General features: G+C 31.6%; 1 long non-coding RNA gene across 1 annotated transcript in view; it reads right to left on the bottom strand.

Moving 5' to 3' along the window:
- Positions 1 to 14975, bottom strand: part of LOC140441866 (uncharacterized) — an 83283-nt gene extending 68308 nt beyond the window's left edge. The window contains exon 1 of the long non-coding RNA XR_011951043.1: positions 14546 to 14975. This is a non-coding gene — a long non-coding RNA (uncharacterized lncRNA). The remainder of the gene's footprint in view (positions 1 to 14545) is intronic.
- Between the last annotated feature and the right edge of the window lie 1341 nt (positions 14976 to 16316).

Genomic DNA, 16316 nt, shown 5'->3' with positions numbered 1-16316 from the left:
GAATACAGTTTTGCTACTAGGAGAAAAACTTAAATATCACTAATAATTGGTTATATGAGTATATCACCGCAAAGTATTTCTCTGTGAGCGCAGCGAAGCGAAAAAATAATAACATTACAGGGAATAAGTCATTATGTTATATATTAATAACTGTTTACTTAAATGCGAAAAAAGCAAAAACGTTTTAAAAGTAGTTTAATCGCCCCATAATGGATCGCTGATCCTAAAATTAGTCTGTTTTATAAGATAGGGCATGTACTAGATCAATTCTTGGTTATGCTTTCTACATGGGTATGCCACAAATACTAGACTTAAAAATTAGACCGCATCCGGTACAAAGCTCTGAGTTTGGTTTTAGGTGTACTTAAATCTACACCTATCGAGAATCTGTAAGCCGAATGTATGGAACCTCCCTTGCATTTAAGACGTCTAATGTTAGCTGAGAAGTTTATCCTTAAATGTCAAGCTAATAACCACGGGAAATGCTTCCACGAAGACGGCATTGGGTGGAATTTGTAGCTGTAGTTGTGTACTTTCGAAAAACGTACTTGTGTAATCGAAAAGAAGCAGTTTAAATGTTTTAGATTGTTTGTAATGTGAAAGTTTAATTCAGCGTTTTCTAGGCATATTTCAACTGCGTCACATTTGTTACCAAAACTCAAAATCCAAATGTTATGTTATAGGTTTTGAAGATTAAACAATGGAAATTCCATATTGACCGGTCAATGGAAGTGATACATTTAATTGATATCATGAGAATCGTAAAAAATGGCAAAAATCGTGCAACGTTTATTTAACAGCTTTAAAGAAACTACAAAAATTGCATACAAAAGCTGCACTCTTCACCTTTAAAACGTATTTTGAAATTTGTCGATAGGACACTCTGATTAAAAGATATTAGATATATCTATTTATTTAAAAAATTGATTTTGCACGCATAACGAATATTCAAAATCGCCGGTCGCTTCTAGCTTTGCTTCTGAGACAACGGTTCATTCTAAGGAAAAAGTTCTGGTAAAAGTTTTTATGCAAATATTATCTCAGCTATATTTCTTGTTTGAAACATTTTTTTCTACTTCGTACAGATACTTGGTAAATTAATGCCCCTCTCCAAACGAATAGGTGTTTTAGGGAAAAGACAGGGGGTAGGTGTTATTCACTGGTTTAGAAATTTTAGCAATTTGTTGATATTAATTTTATTTTTTTTTTAATTTCTAAAATAAGTTCTAATAAAGTGCTAATTGGGATTATATAGGAGAAGGCAATACAAGTAAAAAAAATCGTGATATATTCTACCGTTACAAAATAAATCATATAAATTAAAACAACGTATTTATTTTGGCATAAATCTATAGAAAAAATTGATTTTGCTTTGACTGCTCTATTTTATAATTAAAACATTTTGAACGCTTCAGATACTCTGCGCTACTTACTTTTTTGGTTGCCCAGAACTGCTTATTTTTATGTAAGTGCCAATTTAAATATTTTTGTTAAAAACTTCTTTTTGATTGGTTGTCACTTCAGTAAGGCAGTAAGGGTTTTAGCGTCAGTTTATTTAATTTCGTTTAATTATTACTGTTACAAATACTTAGGAACCTCTTTGTATACACTCCCAAAGTTTGAGATTACCACCAAGCATATTATGGAAAGAACTACTTACTTAAAACAAGGAACTGTTAACAGAAAGACCACAATCAACTGGAAAAGAAAACAGGCGAAGACAAAGCTGATCCCCACAACAAGAAATAGAAATAATAACAGATAGGGAAATAAAAACGACCATAAAAGCAATCAAAAATAAGAAAGCACCGGGACCTGGAGGCATCTCACCTCAGCTTATAAAATACGGATCAAAAAAATTACACCGGATGATGCAATGGATATTTCAGAAAGCCATAAATGGAGAACAGTTCCCAAAGGAATGGACGGACTCATATATGACATCTATATTTAAGAAAGGAGATACAAAACGATGCGAAAGCTACAGAGGAATAAGCGTAATATCATCCATAGGAAGATGATATGGGAAGATACTGCGAGAAAAGATAGAGAAAGCGACAAAAGGCAAAATCGGGGAGGATCAGGCAGGCTTCACGGCAGGAAGATCATCCATAGACCACATATACACACTCGAACAACTGTTGGAAAAGAAAAAAGCAAAAAATAAAGATATACATTTGGCCTACATTTGTGGACCTGAGAAAGGCGTATGGCTCTGTACCAAGGTCAGATTTATGGAAGGCAATGTACAAATTAGAAATACAGACGGAACTCATAGAAGCTACAAAAGCTCTGTATAAAGAAAATAAAGTGTACATTAAAATGGGAACAAGAATCATAGGAGACTTCACCACAACAAAAGGGCTCCTGCAGGGTTGTTCCACATCTACAACCCTATTCAAAATATTCTTAGAGAAAGCCTTGACTACATGGAAAAGAAAATGCGAAGGCATGTGAGTACCGGTACGGAACGAATACCTAGATAAGGATAAATTCAAATACTTGTGGTTTATAATCAACAACAACTTAACTCGACAACTCAACTTAACTCAGTATGGTGGGATAGACACCTAAATATGAAGACAAAAACACAGATTTATAACATTAGTGCGAAGTATTATGACATATGTGGCTGAAAATTGGATCACAACCAAGAAAAACAGCAGTATGTAGTAACAAGAATGGATAGGAGAAGTAATGACGAAATGACGCAAAGAACATCAATAGAAACAGACATACTAACATATATAGAACCAAAAATACTAAAGTGGTATGGACATGTAAGAAGAACTAGCGACAGCAGATGAATAAAGAGAATAACCGAATGGAGCCCCATAGTAAGGAGGAAAAGAGGACGACCCCGAAAATCCTGGAGAAACGAAGTAGACGACGCCCAGATGATTTTTAAATTATTAATAGAATTCCTGACTTGCTTTTTGTTAATAACAAGTCATGAGGCATTTTCGTTAAACTTGAGGAAGTGCTTGGACAACTGGAAGTGGGTGTACCTACTGGAACACTTTGTGGGTTGATATGCCGTAACTCTCTTTCTCTCTCTCTACCTCTCCCCCCTCACTCCCATATTACCCCCAGGGAGTCTTATTCATATTACCTCATCTGTTGTTACTATTGTCATAGTTATGGGTTTAATTCCTTCCTTTATTATTTTTTCGAGATTTCCTACAAAGGCTATAGCGGGATAAGATGGTCAAAAGTGCCCCCGCACCGATCAGCACTGCGACTTGTGCTTTCAATAAAGCATATAAAAACATGACCTCATACAAATTTTTGGCTATCCAGAGGCCATAGAACTTCATAAATCTAAAAAAGAAGCTTTTTTCGACTTTATTTTTTTCTGGAGGCAATTTTGCTTTAAAAAATCTGAAAAAATTCATGGAGATGTATCTTTCGAATACAAAATAGCCTGATTTTTTTCAAATTTTTATATTGAAAATTAAACCTAGGAAAAATTATTGAAATTTTCAATAAATTCTTAGGTTATGTTAATAATTTTTGGCTAACTTTTAAATAGTAATTTTTTATGTATTTTTTTAGTTCTTTTGAATGGCCAAGGAAGAATTTTCAATTTCTGAGCGGAAAGCATCGAAAAATTAAAAAAAAAAACAGTTTTTTTTACTCATTTATTTGCACATAACCTCAACAAAATATATTTAATAGATTAGAGTTGAGTTTCGCTATATATAAAAGATCACTTTTAAAAAAATTGCAATTCTAAAATAAAACCATTTTTTTTTAATGTTACACCTACGACAAGAAAGGATATTATTTTCGCTCGATTTTAGTTGGTTTTCAGACGGATTTACGACCATTCTATAAAATTAAACCTATTATTTTAAAAACGAATATGATCTTTTGCAAGTCTTCATTTTTTGCGCTCCAAAATCCCCATATTATCATGACAGAAGAACTTATTTCATTCTTTACCATCACCTCCTCATGATATATTCAAATTTCTGTTTTGTATTCTGCATATATACTCATTCTGTGGCCGTTGCAAAGCCCGTATACGAAACGTGACCCCGCATTGTGTGCCACACATAAGGATCTGCATGAAATGAAGCAAAAAAACTTGAACTAAATAAGATAAAAATTGCGTTGTACAAAAATCGATTTAAACAAATAATTGATATTGTAAGTAATATTTTAATATATATATATATATATATATATATATATATATATATATATATATATATATATATATATATATATATATATATATATATATATATATATATATATATATATATATTAGCATGACAACTTTTATTTGTCAGTTCATTAATGTCTGTGTTACGTTTTGGTAAGTCATATGTATACATATTTTACAATAACTGTTTGTCTTATACATGTACATTTTAGAATCTTGACAAAGGCAAGGGTTTCCCGCCGAAACGTTGATTGCAATGGAAATTAAAATCTAGTTCCACATGTAATATATATTTTATTGAACCTAAACCCAAGAAATACTAAATTTATATTATAAGAGCTGTTTGCCATGTAGAAGGCAATAAGTTAGCTGTTTAGCATGTAGTTGAGAGGTCCACTTAATGATACCTTTTTGCAATATTAGGGGCCGTTTAATGGTAATAATGCAGCCAATGTTGTTTTTCAAATATTTAATCATCTCTGGTTTATCAACGCGACATAGACTAGCGTTTTCACATACCTGCAAAGAAAATAGTCCAGCGGTAGTAAATCACACAATCGTGGAGACCAATTCGCAAATACAAACGCTCACGAAAGGCAATGTAATCCAGGGACAAGAATATCATTAATCATGGTTCTATGACGGTCACCATGTAACGTCAATGGTGACCGACAGCGGTTTTGAAAAATTGACTTTCCAGCAGTAGCACAGTTAGTTTTTCCGACCGTCTGAATAATTGCTCAGGGATTATCTTCACTCTAAATCCGGTAGTTTTGCAGATATTGATGTAGTTATTCAAGCAAAAATGATCTTCATCGCTGTGAAAATCGGAATCAACAGGTATAGAGATGGAGTTTTTGGAGAGAAGTCCGCGAACTACGATCTTAAATCAAAACCTTCCAAAGAGAGGATAAGCACAAATTCAATTGTACACAATGGCGGATGGACTAATTCGTGTCTTCCTCGATGCTACGAGGGTTGTCTTTTTAGTTTTGCATAATGTTATAAAGACAAAAAATATATAGACTTAAAGTACTTTATTGCTTTTCAAAATATATGTGCCATCTATATAGATACACTTTTGCATACGTTCAAACAGTTATTCCAGTCTTCAGTTGAAACCTGCAAACTCGCTGTTTTAAAGGCATCGATGGCTTCTTCTGGCGACTGGAATCGCTACCCATGCATTGAATCCTTGATCTTTGGGATTATAAAGAAGTCGTTGGAACTTAGATCGGGGCTATAATAAGGTGGATGGTTTAACAATTCGATGTTTTGAGGCTCCAAAAACTCTATTGTCTTTTGGGCAGTGTGAGGACTTGCATTGTCCTGATGTAGGATGATTCGCCGTTGTGTGTAGCTTTGTCTTTCACGATAACTTCTGGTAAACAACCGGTTATATATCAATCAGAAGTAACCATTCTTCGATCTTCTAAAGCAATAATTGTTGCCATATGGCCAGATTTTGACACAAAAGTTGCGACCATTTTTTTTGACACATTTCAAGAACGGATCACATTTGTTGGTTTTTCCTCATCGTGAAACACCAACACAGCGGATTGGCGTTTATTTTCCGATTCGTAGGACTAAATCAAAGATTCATCGCCACTAACAATACTATAAACGTTTTTTGAACTTCCTTTGTTGAACCGTTCCAATGTTTTTCAACAATAATTGACGCGAACCACTTTTTGCTCTTCTGTGAGCAAATGAGGGATCCAACAGAAACCAACTTCGTAACACCCAGTTCTTCATGTAGGATCTTTTCGATGGAGGTCTTTGAAATGCGCAAAGATGTCCTCTATCTGCCGGTATGTTACACGGTGGTCCTTAATTGGCTGACGAACCGCAAAAATGTTTTGCTGTGTGACTGCTGTTTTGAGGATGGATGGATGAGATGGTCTGGATTCTATGATGCTCAACGATGACCAAAAAATGTTTAGCCAGCGAACGAGCAGAAGCAGCGCTGCGATGGAAAGGTTTAAGTACCCCTTGAAGAAAGGCATTGATCCAAAAAAAACTCGACAGCAGACGATAAAGTCTATCTGGAAGATACAAACATACATGTAAATGCAAACAACCGATTGATCCACAATCGTATTACACACGTACAACACAGCAACTAAAGATTCAAAATTCTGGTTTAGGATAATTCACTAATAAAGTTAGCAGTCTTGGCAAATATTTCATAGAGCAAGAAATTATAAAATCAGAATTAACATATTGGAGACAAAGCAAATACCAGAAAAAAATAAAACAGAACAACTATTATGGTTAAGAAAATCGTAATAGAATATGAGGCATCAGCAGAATTAAGAGAGTAACTCTCAACATCTTACTCATAAAAATAGCAAGAATGTAAGAATAGGTACTCAATGTAATAACCAAGCAGCACTTAAGGCACTCAATTCTTTAGAGGTCAATGATAACCTAGTATGGGATTATGTAGGTGCCCTCATAAACTAGTAGATCGTAGCAAGGTTACGGTAGCCTGGGCACGAGGTTCATAAAGGCGATGCAAAGGCAGTAACAAGAAAGGCTACAAGAAAGTGGCTAGCTCAAAAATCTCTGGAATGGTGGAATTCGCCAAGACAAAGAGAGGCGAAACAGTTCATTATAGAACATTCGCCAAGATTTACAGCAGATCTATTGAGAAAAGACAAGAAAACAGTCAAGGCTATAGTAGGTCTGCTAATAGGGCACTGTAAGCTGAATAGGCACTTGAAGCTGATGGGATTGACAGATAATGACCTATGCAGATTCTGTCACCTAGAGGAAGAAACAGCAGAACACATTTTGGGTCAGTGTGACAGACTGGCAAATGTGCAATTCTTTACATTAGGCGAAGAAAAGCCACAGGCAAAGAGCTACGCGGAAGTCTCGAAGTCATCATTTTGGAAAAGGCCAAGAGTTACCTTAATGAATCTAAGATTAAGTAAATATGTATATATGATAAGTAAAATTTAAAAAAAAAACGTAAATCACACATTCATGGATAAAGTTTACAAGTAAATGAGATAAGGGTGAAAAATATTAATATAAATAAAAATATAAAGACGATATATCATATGAATAGAAGTATGTACTCAGTGAAGTAACAAGATTATCTCATCCAATCAAATTGAATAATTACTATATTACCTACTATTACTTATGTAGTAGAATAATTAACAGCATATTCTTATTCTTTTTTTTTCAATTTGGAAATTAAACATTAACTACATTCCTTTTCAATATGTATATATATATATATATATATATATATATATATATATATATATATATATATACTAATAAATCTAAAATATAAACAGGAAGTAAAGCCCCAATCAAAAAACATGTTATGAATAAATGTATAATCTTTGTAGAAAACATTTAGATACATAAATATTTTTATCAATGGGATAACGTTAAGGTGAGTATCCACCAAAATAGTTGGCAACTGTTTACAACTCTTTTAAAATGCACCAACTTATGTCATTTCGTCTACACCAGATTAAATTAAGTTGCCAACAGTTTTGGTAAGTTTGCAAGTAGCTGTCTCCATGAAAGATCACTTAATCTGACAAAATGTCCTCAACCAACGAAGATAATTATTAGTCTGGCTAATGCAACATTGTGAAATTTTTTATCTTTCTCTACATTTCTAGTTCGTGTAGCCCCATAACATACTTTTTCAAGAATCCTTTTTCTAAATTTTATAAACTCATCAGTTGAATCCCATAAAAGAGTTTATAGTGCTATGTTTTTTTTAGCAATTGATTTAACTGCAACTGTTTCCAAATGAGCGTACCGGTATGCGGGCGTTAAGCCGCGTTTTAAGTACCAAGGAACAAATTGGATCGTTCACATGCAAGCGCGCGTTTAGAACCAACCTCGTCAAAACGTGGCCCTTGTAGAATATAGTTCAAACGCCGCGTTTGCAGCACGTTTTTAGTTACTAGGAGAGGTATGTGATCGTATCCATGTTCACAATCAGGCGCCCGGTTGACATCACTGTGCCGTGTTGAAAAGTGATCTGTCTACAACGAAAGTTGAAAATTTTGATACCGAATTATTCATTGATGAAGTGCAAGAGAAGATATATTTGGGACATGGAATATGACGAATACAGGAACGGAGTTTTACCCACTGTACTATTACACAACGTTTTCTTCCAATTATCTTTATTTTCGTTTTTGCGTCGTCCCATTGAAGAAAGTGAAACAGTCAGTATTTAAGGCACAATAACTACTCCCAAATGCCACAACAGTTCCTCTTAAAAGAGAGGTTTAAGGGGTTGATTATATAAAAAGTTAATATAAATAAATACCTTTAATATTACAACGAGTTTTTCTTCGGGTGAAATCCCATCCCTTACTGCATTTTCACATGGTGATGAGCATTATTTTAATAAAGTTAACAGTTCATCAAAACATGTCATACTCATTGAGAAATATTTAAAAAACTTTGGAGGGTATTTCCTCAACTTGGGGTACAGAGTCAGAAATGAACTAATGGTCAATATATCATTAATTAAAGGGAGCACCCACCATCTTCTTTGTCATCTTTGCCTTGCTCAAATCTACGGTATAACAGCCAAATATCACGCTAACTACTCTAACTCCATAACTATACTGGCTGTCAACATTCCGGTAAACCGCGGCGTTGGGCGCTGTCATGTGTAAGATACCACTTATTCCCAACGTGCGCTCAACGTGGCGTTAACGCCTTCATGTGTACGGGCCCTAACCAACAATAATATTTCCAACACGGTTATTTCCTTCGATGTTTACCGAATAAAACGGAAACACTATTCTCGATATTTCTTTACAACTCTTGTTATCAACTTAAGTTAATTTTAGAAAGTTTTGTCATCAACATACATTGACAACAAAAAAGTTGGCTATTTTTCTTTGGTGGATACTTACAATTTATCACAATTATACTATCATTAGCTAAAATGTTATAAAATTATAATATTTATATAAAATTCATAAATATAATCAGTTTTGAAAACTGAGGTTTTAATTTAATTAATAAATTTCCAACATATCGAAAATTGGTATTTTAATCATAAAATGTGTTTGCTACTGTGCCGATAACTAATTTAATTAATTAGTAATGTAAAAGATATATGCAACGGACAAATAAAAGGGACGTATGTAATTAAAAATATTTAAAAAGGAAAAGACAGTTAATAGGCCTCATCAGAACGGCTTTCGCAGTCGCTCTGAACGTGGAAATAAATCTTTTCTGCCTTAAGAAGCAACTCTAACATGGCTTCGTATAGACGCAAATAGCGACATCTGATAAAAATATTTACTTTTTAATTACAAACGTCCGTGTAATTTAAAAACTGAACATTTCAAAACATTTACATCACGTGCAATATTTTTGATGATTCGTTCAATTTGATATGGATTTTGGCCCCTGGCTGAAAACAAAGCAAAAGGCGAAAGAGTGTCATTTTGGCCTAAGCCCTCAACTAAGAGCAAGAAGTATGTCAAGAGCAACAAAGTGCAAACTTTATAAAACAATAACGACCCAAAAGAGTTTCTACGAATCTTTGAAAGAAAAGTATTGAGGATTGTATAAATATGGCGGCCTTTTTGGTAATGCAGATATCATATAAACTGTCTAGGATTAGTGGGAAACATTATCGGGATGGATGAAAGTGATTCTGCTCAAAAATAACTAGGTTACATCAGCCGCTTGGAAGAAGAAGGATGCGACCTTAACTCAAATGTCTGGATGATGTGCAGGAAGATGTAAATGAGATTGGAGTGAGAGGGTGGAGAAGACAGTATTGTATATACAAATATATGTATATATAAGTATATTTGTCACAAGCACATGCCAAAAAGTATATTGGACGAACATGTGATACTAATGCTGAAGTACTGCGGAAGTACACTGGTGTCTAGGGATGATTTTACACTTTGGCTGGGACATTGCAACAAATGGTGTTGATGATAATTCATTCCAGATGACAGATGACATATAAGCTTCCACAATGAAACTAAATTCCTGTAGCTGGCTGTATACCACGTATCACTAAAAATTTATTTAAAAATTCCTTTATAAAAGGTATATTATATTATATTAATATTATACTGTTTATACAGGAATTTTTAAATAAATTATTTACATTTAAGTTTGTTTTCTATTCCAGGTTTATTTTTACTGTATTCTAGTGTTTTCCACTATATTTGTGCTTATTGTATTGTATTAATATTTTTTAAAAATAGTACACCATACTAAACACATAATTTGTGAGCACATATAAAAAAATTTCATCCAGTAAAAGTTCATGCAACAAGGGTGGACAAATTCGGAATTACAATAACCTGGATTAAAATCATATGGATTAAAACAAGATATAAAGATATAAAATTTCATAAACATTAGCAAAGAGTGTGACTTAAACCAATGGAAATACCAACTTTTATTTGATTTCTATGCTTCTCAAGTGAACTCTAATTAAATATTCAAAGATACTGTAATTGATATTTGTAAAAAATTTTATATAAATAATACAATATTCATAACAGTAATACTTGTAGGGCATTTCAGTTAAAACTCAAAATACCTATATTAAAAAAGTGTACTATTTTTGTCTTTTGTTTAATATATTATAGCATTATAATATATAATCATATAAGGATATGACCTCTATGGTCATATCCTTATAACATACTTTTCTTAAATAAAAATACCATAACTTTAACTTTTAAAGAGCATTTAACAATACTTCATACATCACTTTAACAATGCATATGCCAATAATTTAGCTAACTTTAAATACATATTTTAAAAGCTTAATTGATAATACCCACACTACCTCAAGTTGTTTTCATTATTGTAAATAATAACTACACATCACATATGGGAGAGTTTTGTAGAAATTATACAGCTGTATCTTATGGAATTTTCGCCCGAATTCAGTGGTGAGAACTCATTAAAATTGGTATTTACTTAATGTTTGCAAAATGTAATTCATATCAATCTGTAATGTTTATTGCCTTTAGAAATAAGTATATATATATGGTTGCCTTCCATCAATATACCTATTTTGTTTTCTGTTTTCCTGTACTCAATTTACTCCACCAATTAGAGGAAGGTTGTCCAGGAAATGACTTATTTCATTGTTTAAAAAGTACAAATAATCCACATTCAATGTTTCTCAGGAAAAGAAATACACATTTATTTTAAACAAATACTAGTCCTGAGTTTTCAATGTAAAATGTGGATTCTTTCACTACACCAACAACAGTTTTGGATAGAAACTGTCCCACTGGACGAGAATGTTGCTTAAATAAAAAAAAAATTACATCTTAACATAACTCAAACCATCTATCATTATCTCCTTGTACTAAATGAATTTTTTGAGGTTTATAAAGGTTATAAGCGGTGTCATCAAAATGTTCCTTTTAAAATCCGTTTAACTTAATTAATTATTGATCCTAATAGGTATTTACAGTTTCAAAACTTTCTAATTTGTTCTCAATATATTAATCAGATTATAACTTAGTAACTGTATTAAGATTTTTACTTTTTTGTTAGTATAAATAGTGCCATTTATATGTTTAGCAATTAGTCCCACTCTGTCAATTATTTGATTTAGATTTTCCTAGTGTTCCACTAGTATATCACTGTCATCTGCATATCATGTTATTAATTTGCAATAATTGGCAATTAATTCTTCTAATGTTAGGTGTGTTGTTATAATGCTATTTATTCAGTCCTACTCTAGGAATTCTTCCCTGTACTATATGTTTTACTAGAAGTTACCAATATTCCACTGTGTTCTTTTATTAGTTTTGTTCTTCACAGTCTGGTACCTCAAGACTTGTTGATTGGTTGTCATTGACTAGTGTTATTGCTTCTGATACATAAACTGATTTAAGATTTAATAATAAATCAATGAAATAGGAATACAGACAAACTATGATAAAAATAAAACCATGAAAACCCAAGAAGAAGGCCCTAAAAAAATAACAGAAGAACACATATAACATAAAATAAGGAACTGAGTAGATATACTTAAGACAAATTCAAAAATAATAAATAAAATCAGACTAAAAAATACAAAGGAGAAAATTAGCTTGGACAGCATTTGGTAAGCTCTAATATTACTGTTGTTATTAGCAATCTCTATTATATACTAAAGAATACAAAATATCCCCAGTATCTAAAAACACTGATGAAAAAATTGCTCATAATAAAACCTAAATAAAAGATGTTGCAAATCAAATTTGCTGGGCATAACCTAAAACAGAAAGATTAGACATGGAAGAAAATAATTATATATTGCAGTCCATGGAATTACAGCAACAAATAGGAAGACAACATCTTATGGTCAGATGGCAAACCAACATGCTGGACTAAGAGGGGAATGCCTATCTCCAAAGGTAAATGTTCTTGGCTGATTACTCTTATCTACTTACACATTTCTTATGTCTGGACATTTGTCATATTGTCTTTTCTTAGTACTAGTTCTGCCCTATAATGTTTGAATAAATCTTGAATGCACTCTTGACAGCATTTTAGTTTTTACAAGATAGCTATTACTGTGTAACATTTTTCAATTTTTGTCCACTAGTCTTGTTGATTTTTGATGGGATTTCAGCTGAATATTTTTTTTTATTTGTTATGATTTCTCTTTTTCTGTTTACATCTTATCTAACCCGTTTAGCTTCCATATATATATACAATAATTTGAAATTTGGCGATAATAATAGCGAAACTATATGTGTTTCATCCATTTATGAATTTATTCATTATGTTCTTTATTGCCTCATACTTTGGTTTATTATTTTTAGTTTATTTAGATTGTTTTCAATTTAATTTACTCTAATACTAGATTTTCCTTTTGTTTTTAACACCTATCCTCTTGATTTCTCTCTCATTCATGTTCTACTCAACAATTTTCGACTAAATAATTTCATTATTAATTTTTTCATTTCCTAGATTGAAAATAAAGCTTTCTTTATAATCAATAAATTACTAACACTAACAAAATAAATAGGTTTTACATATCTAAAAAGTAGTGTTCTACCATCACTATTATAAATTTATACTCTAAAATATCTTTACAAAAATTCTTCAAAATGCAGAAACAGAAGTATCAAGGTTGATGAAAAATAGATCAACACTAGTATTATAACATTCATACTGATATAGTACTACAAGGTGGGAAACCTTTACAATTTTCCATGTTCTAGTATCATATTTTGCTCTGCTTTCTCCACAATCAATAAATTACTAACACTAACAAAATAGATTTTACAAATCTAAAAAGTTGTGTGACATGGTTTGCATTCTGTCATTACTACTCATAACTTGTACTCCGAAAGTATCTTGTTAAAAACTCTTCAAAATGCAGAAAAAAGTATCTAGGTTGAAGGAAAATAGATCAACACCTATGTTATAACAATCATAAAGTGGGATAGCCTTACAAAATCTTATAGGATGTTTTCTAAAAAGATTGAAACAAGAAGATCTTCTGAATTAAATCAAGTGTTTTAGGCAACAATTTGTTTTATGAGGAAGAATGCTACATTACATAATAATAATTAATACATTTTGATATTGGAAGAAATGGAAAGTATTACTGATATGATTGAAGGTCTTTCAAATGTTCTTCAGTTAGTATTCACAAACTGTTATCAGTATAATAATGGTATTTCATTGTTATGTTATGAGAAAGTTCAACTGTGTGGCCCAGAATTATTTAAATTCAACTATAATCGAAAAAAATACTTCACATATAACGATTTAGTGACTTCTAAAAATCACTAAACATAGTGATACAAAATTACTAAACCTAAACTTAGCAATTCAAAGGAAGTTTGTCTTAATTGTTTTTAAGTAAGAGCTAATAAAAAGAGTTAATATAAGAAATACAGTAGACTACAGTTGATTGAATTTTAAGTATAAATAGAAGGTACTTAGATCATAATATTAAAGATAGGGTTTGTGGTTAAATTAAGAGGGCTACTATCAAGATTAAAATTTAATAAAACAATTTTTAGGAATAACTCATTTAAGAATTCTTTATTATGCACTTATACAATATAATTATGTAGTCTGTTATTGTATGTTCATTGAAGTTTTTAAATACTTTTTGAATTGCATATATGAACTTATTTGTTTATTACGTTAAATGAAGCCAAATATGTACAGCATACATTTAAAAATTACTAATTCTCTAATATAAATACGACAAATTTAAAAAAAATTATAAAATATCTCTCTATACATTGTTGATGTCTGCATAAACCTAACCTATATGTAAAAAATGGAGAAGCAGAAGTGTTAGGAATTCTTTAAAAGAGATGTTAACTTTTTACATAAAAATATAACCCTAGGATGAAAGTGCAATTATCTTACCTGTATAAAAGAAATACATAATGGGTCGTGTCCAAAATTCCAAAAAAGATTTGTGAAGAAGCCAAACACAACTCAAGGTCTCGTGATATCAAAACATGATTATTGTCATTATAATCACGGCCGATATATAACACTAAACATCAGTATTTTAACGGAATCAAACACCACACTTAAGATATTGTTTTCATTACATTTTAGGTAAAAACATATAAATATACTATTTTTTAAACACACGTTCAATGAAGGTTGTTTTCAACATGGCCGCCAGAAAAGTCGGCTATTTCAGAAGAATTTGTTGACCCTGGTAATACCAACATTTCTATTGGTTGCTAGACCCAGGCTCGATCACTGATTGGTCCAATTCAAGGTTATGGGCAAAACATGGACATGAAAGTGACGTACACCTGTCACTGTAACACCAATTTTTAGAAGAAATGTTCCTATATATGCATATTATTTGGTATAAAACGAAGGAAATGTAATTCCTCATTTTGTTTAATTATCTTATGATATTTGATTCTCAGTAAAATACCATTTTAAAATAATTTTTGGAATAACTAAACCAACTCTGAATTTTAGCGCCATCTACTTACAAGCAACTTAAACAGTTGTACAGACGACGCGGTTTATTTAAATTTAAAAAAGGATTAAGAGGAAAATGTGAATGTTTCTGAACTAATTTAATTGTTTTAACTCACCTTTCATCCTGACAAACGTCGTCACCACTCGAAAAGTATAAACAAGTAGTATCAAAATAATCCATTATCAGGAATTCATCTCGACTCCCCCATTATAATGTAAATGAAGATACAAATTGGTTAAATTCCCGATTTAAAATACTTGTCATTGATTAATCGTACAACTACCCGAATATTTATACATTAATACGTTTATTTAACAAAAAATATGACTAAATCTCAGTATTTTCAATAAACCAATTGCACAATGAAATTTGTGTTGGAGTTAAATGTAGCCGACATGGAAAGCTCTGATTTTCATGCGCTTAGGTGCTTGACAACAAAGTTGCTAGGCAACCAGACAATCACCAACGCCACCGTGTTATTGGAATTTACCTCACCTTTATTTCACCCTCTGTTTCTACACCATTGATGAGGATGAAAGTGAAATCTTGATTAGGTACCTCTTTTGCTTCTAATTATTTGAGGAATACTTCAACATATAATATTTGAGATAAGAGTAAAATTGAGACCAAAAATTACTTAAGTAAATATTTTCTCTTGAAATATTTCGAGGAAAGTAAAGAGGGATACATCATGTTTAAACCGGGGTAAACATTCTAATATTTCTTGATTTATACTTACAAATATATTTAATTAAGAACAAAATATTAACCACTTATGTTATTAAATCTTACGATTTTGACATAATGAAGGTAAACTAGAAGTTTCCTAAGCTGCACGGATGGTGGAAGATCACATTTATTAGCTTGTGAAAGATGTGAAGCAGTTAAAACTGTCATGATTACTTATTATATTATAACAGTTTGTCCATGAGTATATAGATATTATTTCCAAAAACAGTGAGTGTTTTTAAATTCTAATCAACAAAATGTCACAGTTCATATCATTATATAATTAGTTATTTGTCTATTAGTATGATAACACAGGTCTGCAAAAAAATTTTTTCCTTCTTTCTGTTTTCATACATAATAACATTTACTTTATCAAAAAACGATATTATTAGAATACCTAACTATAACAATATTATAAAGTATTATGTTAAGTTTTACAACAGAGAAAAGTAAATAAGT

Source organism: Diabrotica undecimpunctata, chromosome 5, assembly GCF_040954645.1.
Source record: "Diabrotica undecimpunctata isolate CICGRU chromosome 5, icDiaUnde3, whole genome shotgun sequence".
NCBI lineage: Eukaryota > Metazoa > Arthropoda > Insecta > Coleoptera > Chrysomelidae > Diabrotica > Diabrotica undecimpunctata.
This window is presented reverse-complemented; position numbering and strand designations above follow the sequence as displayed.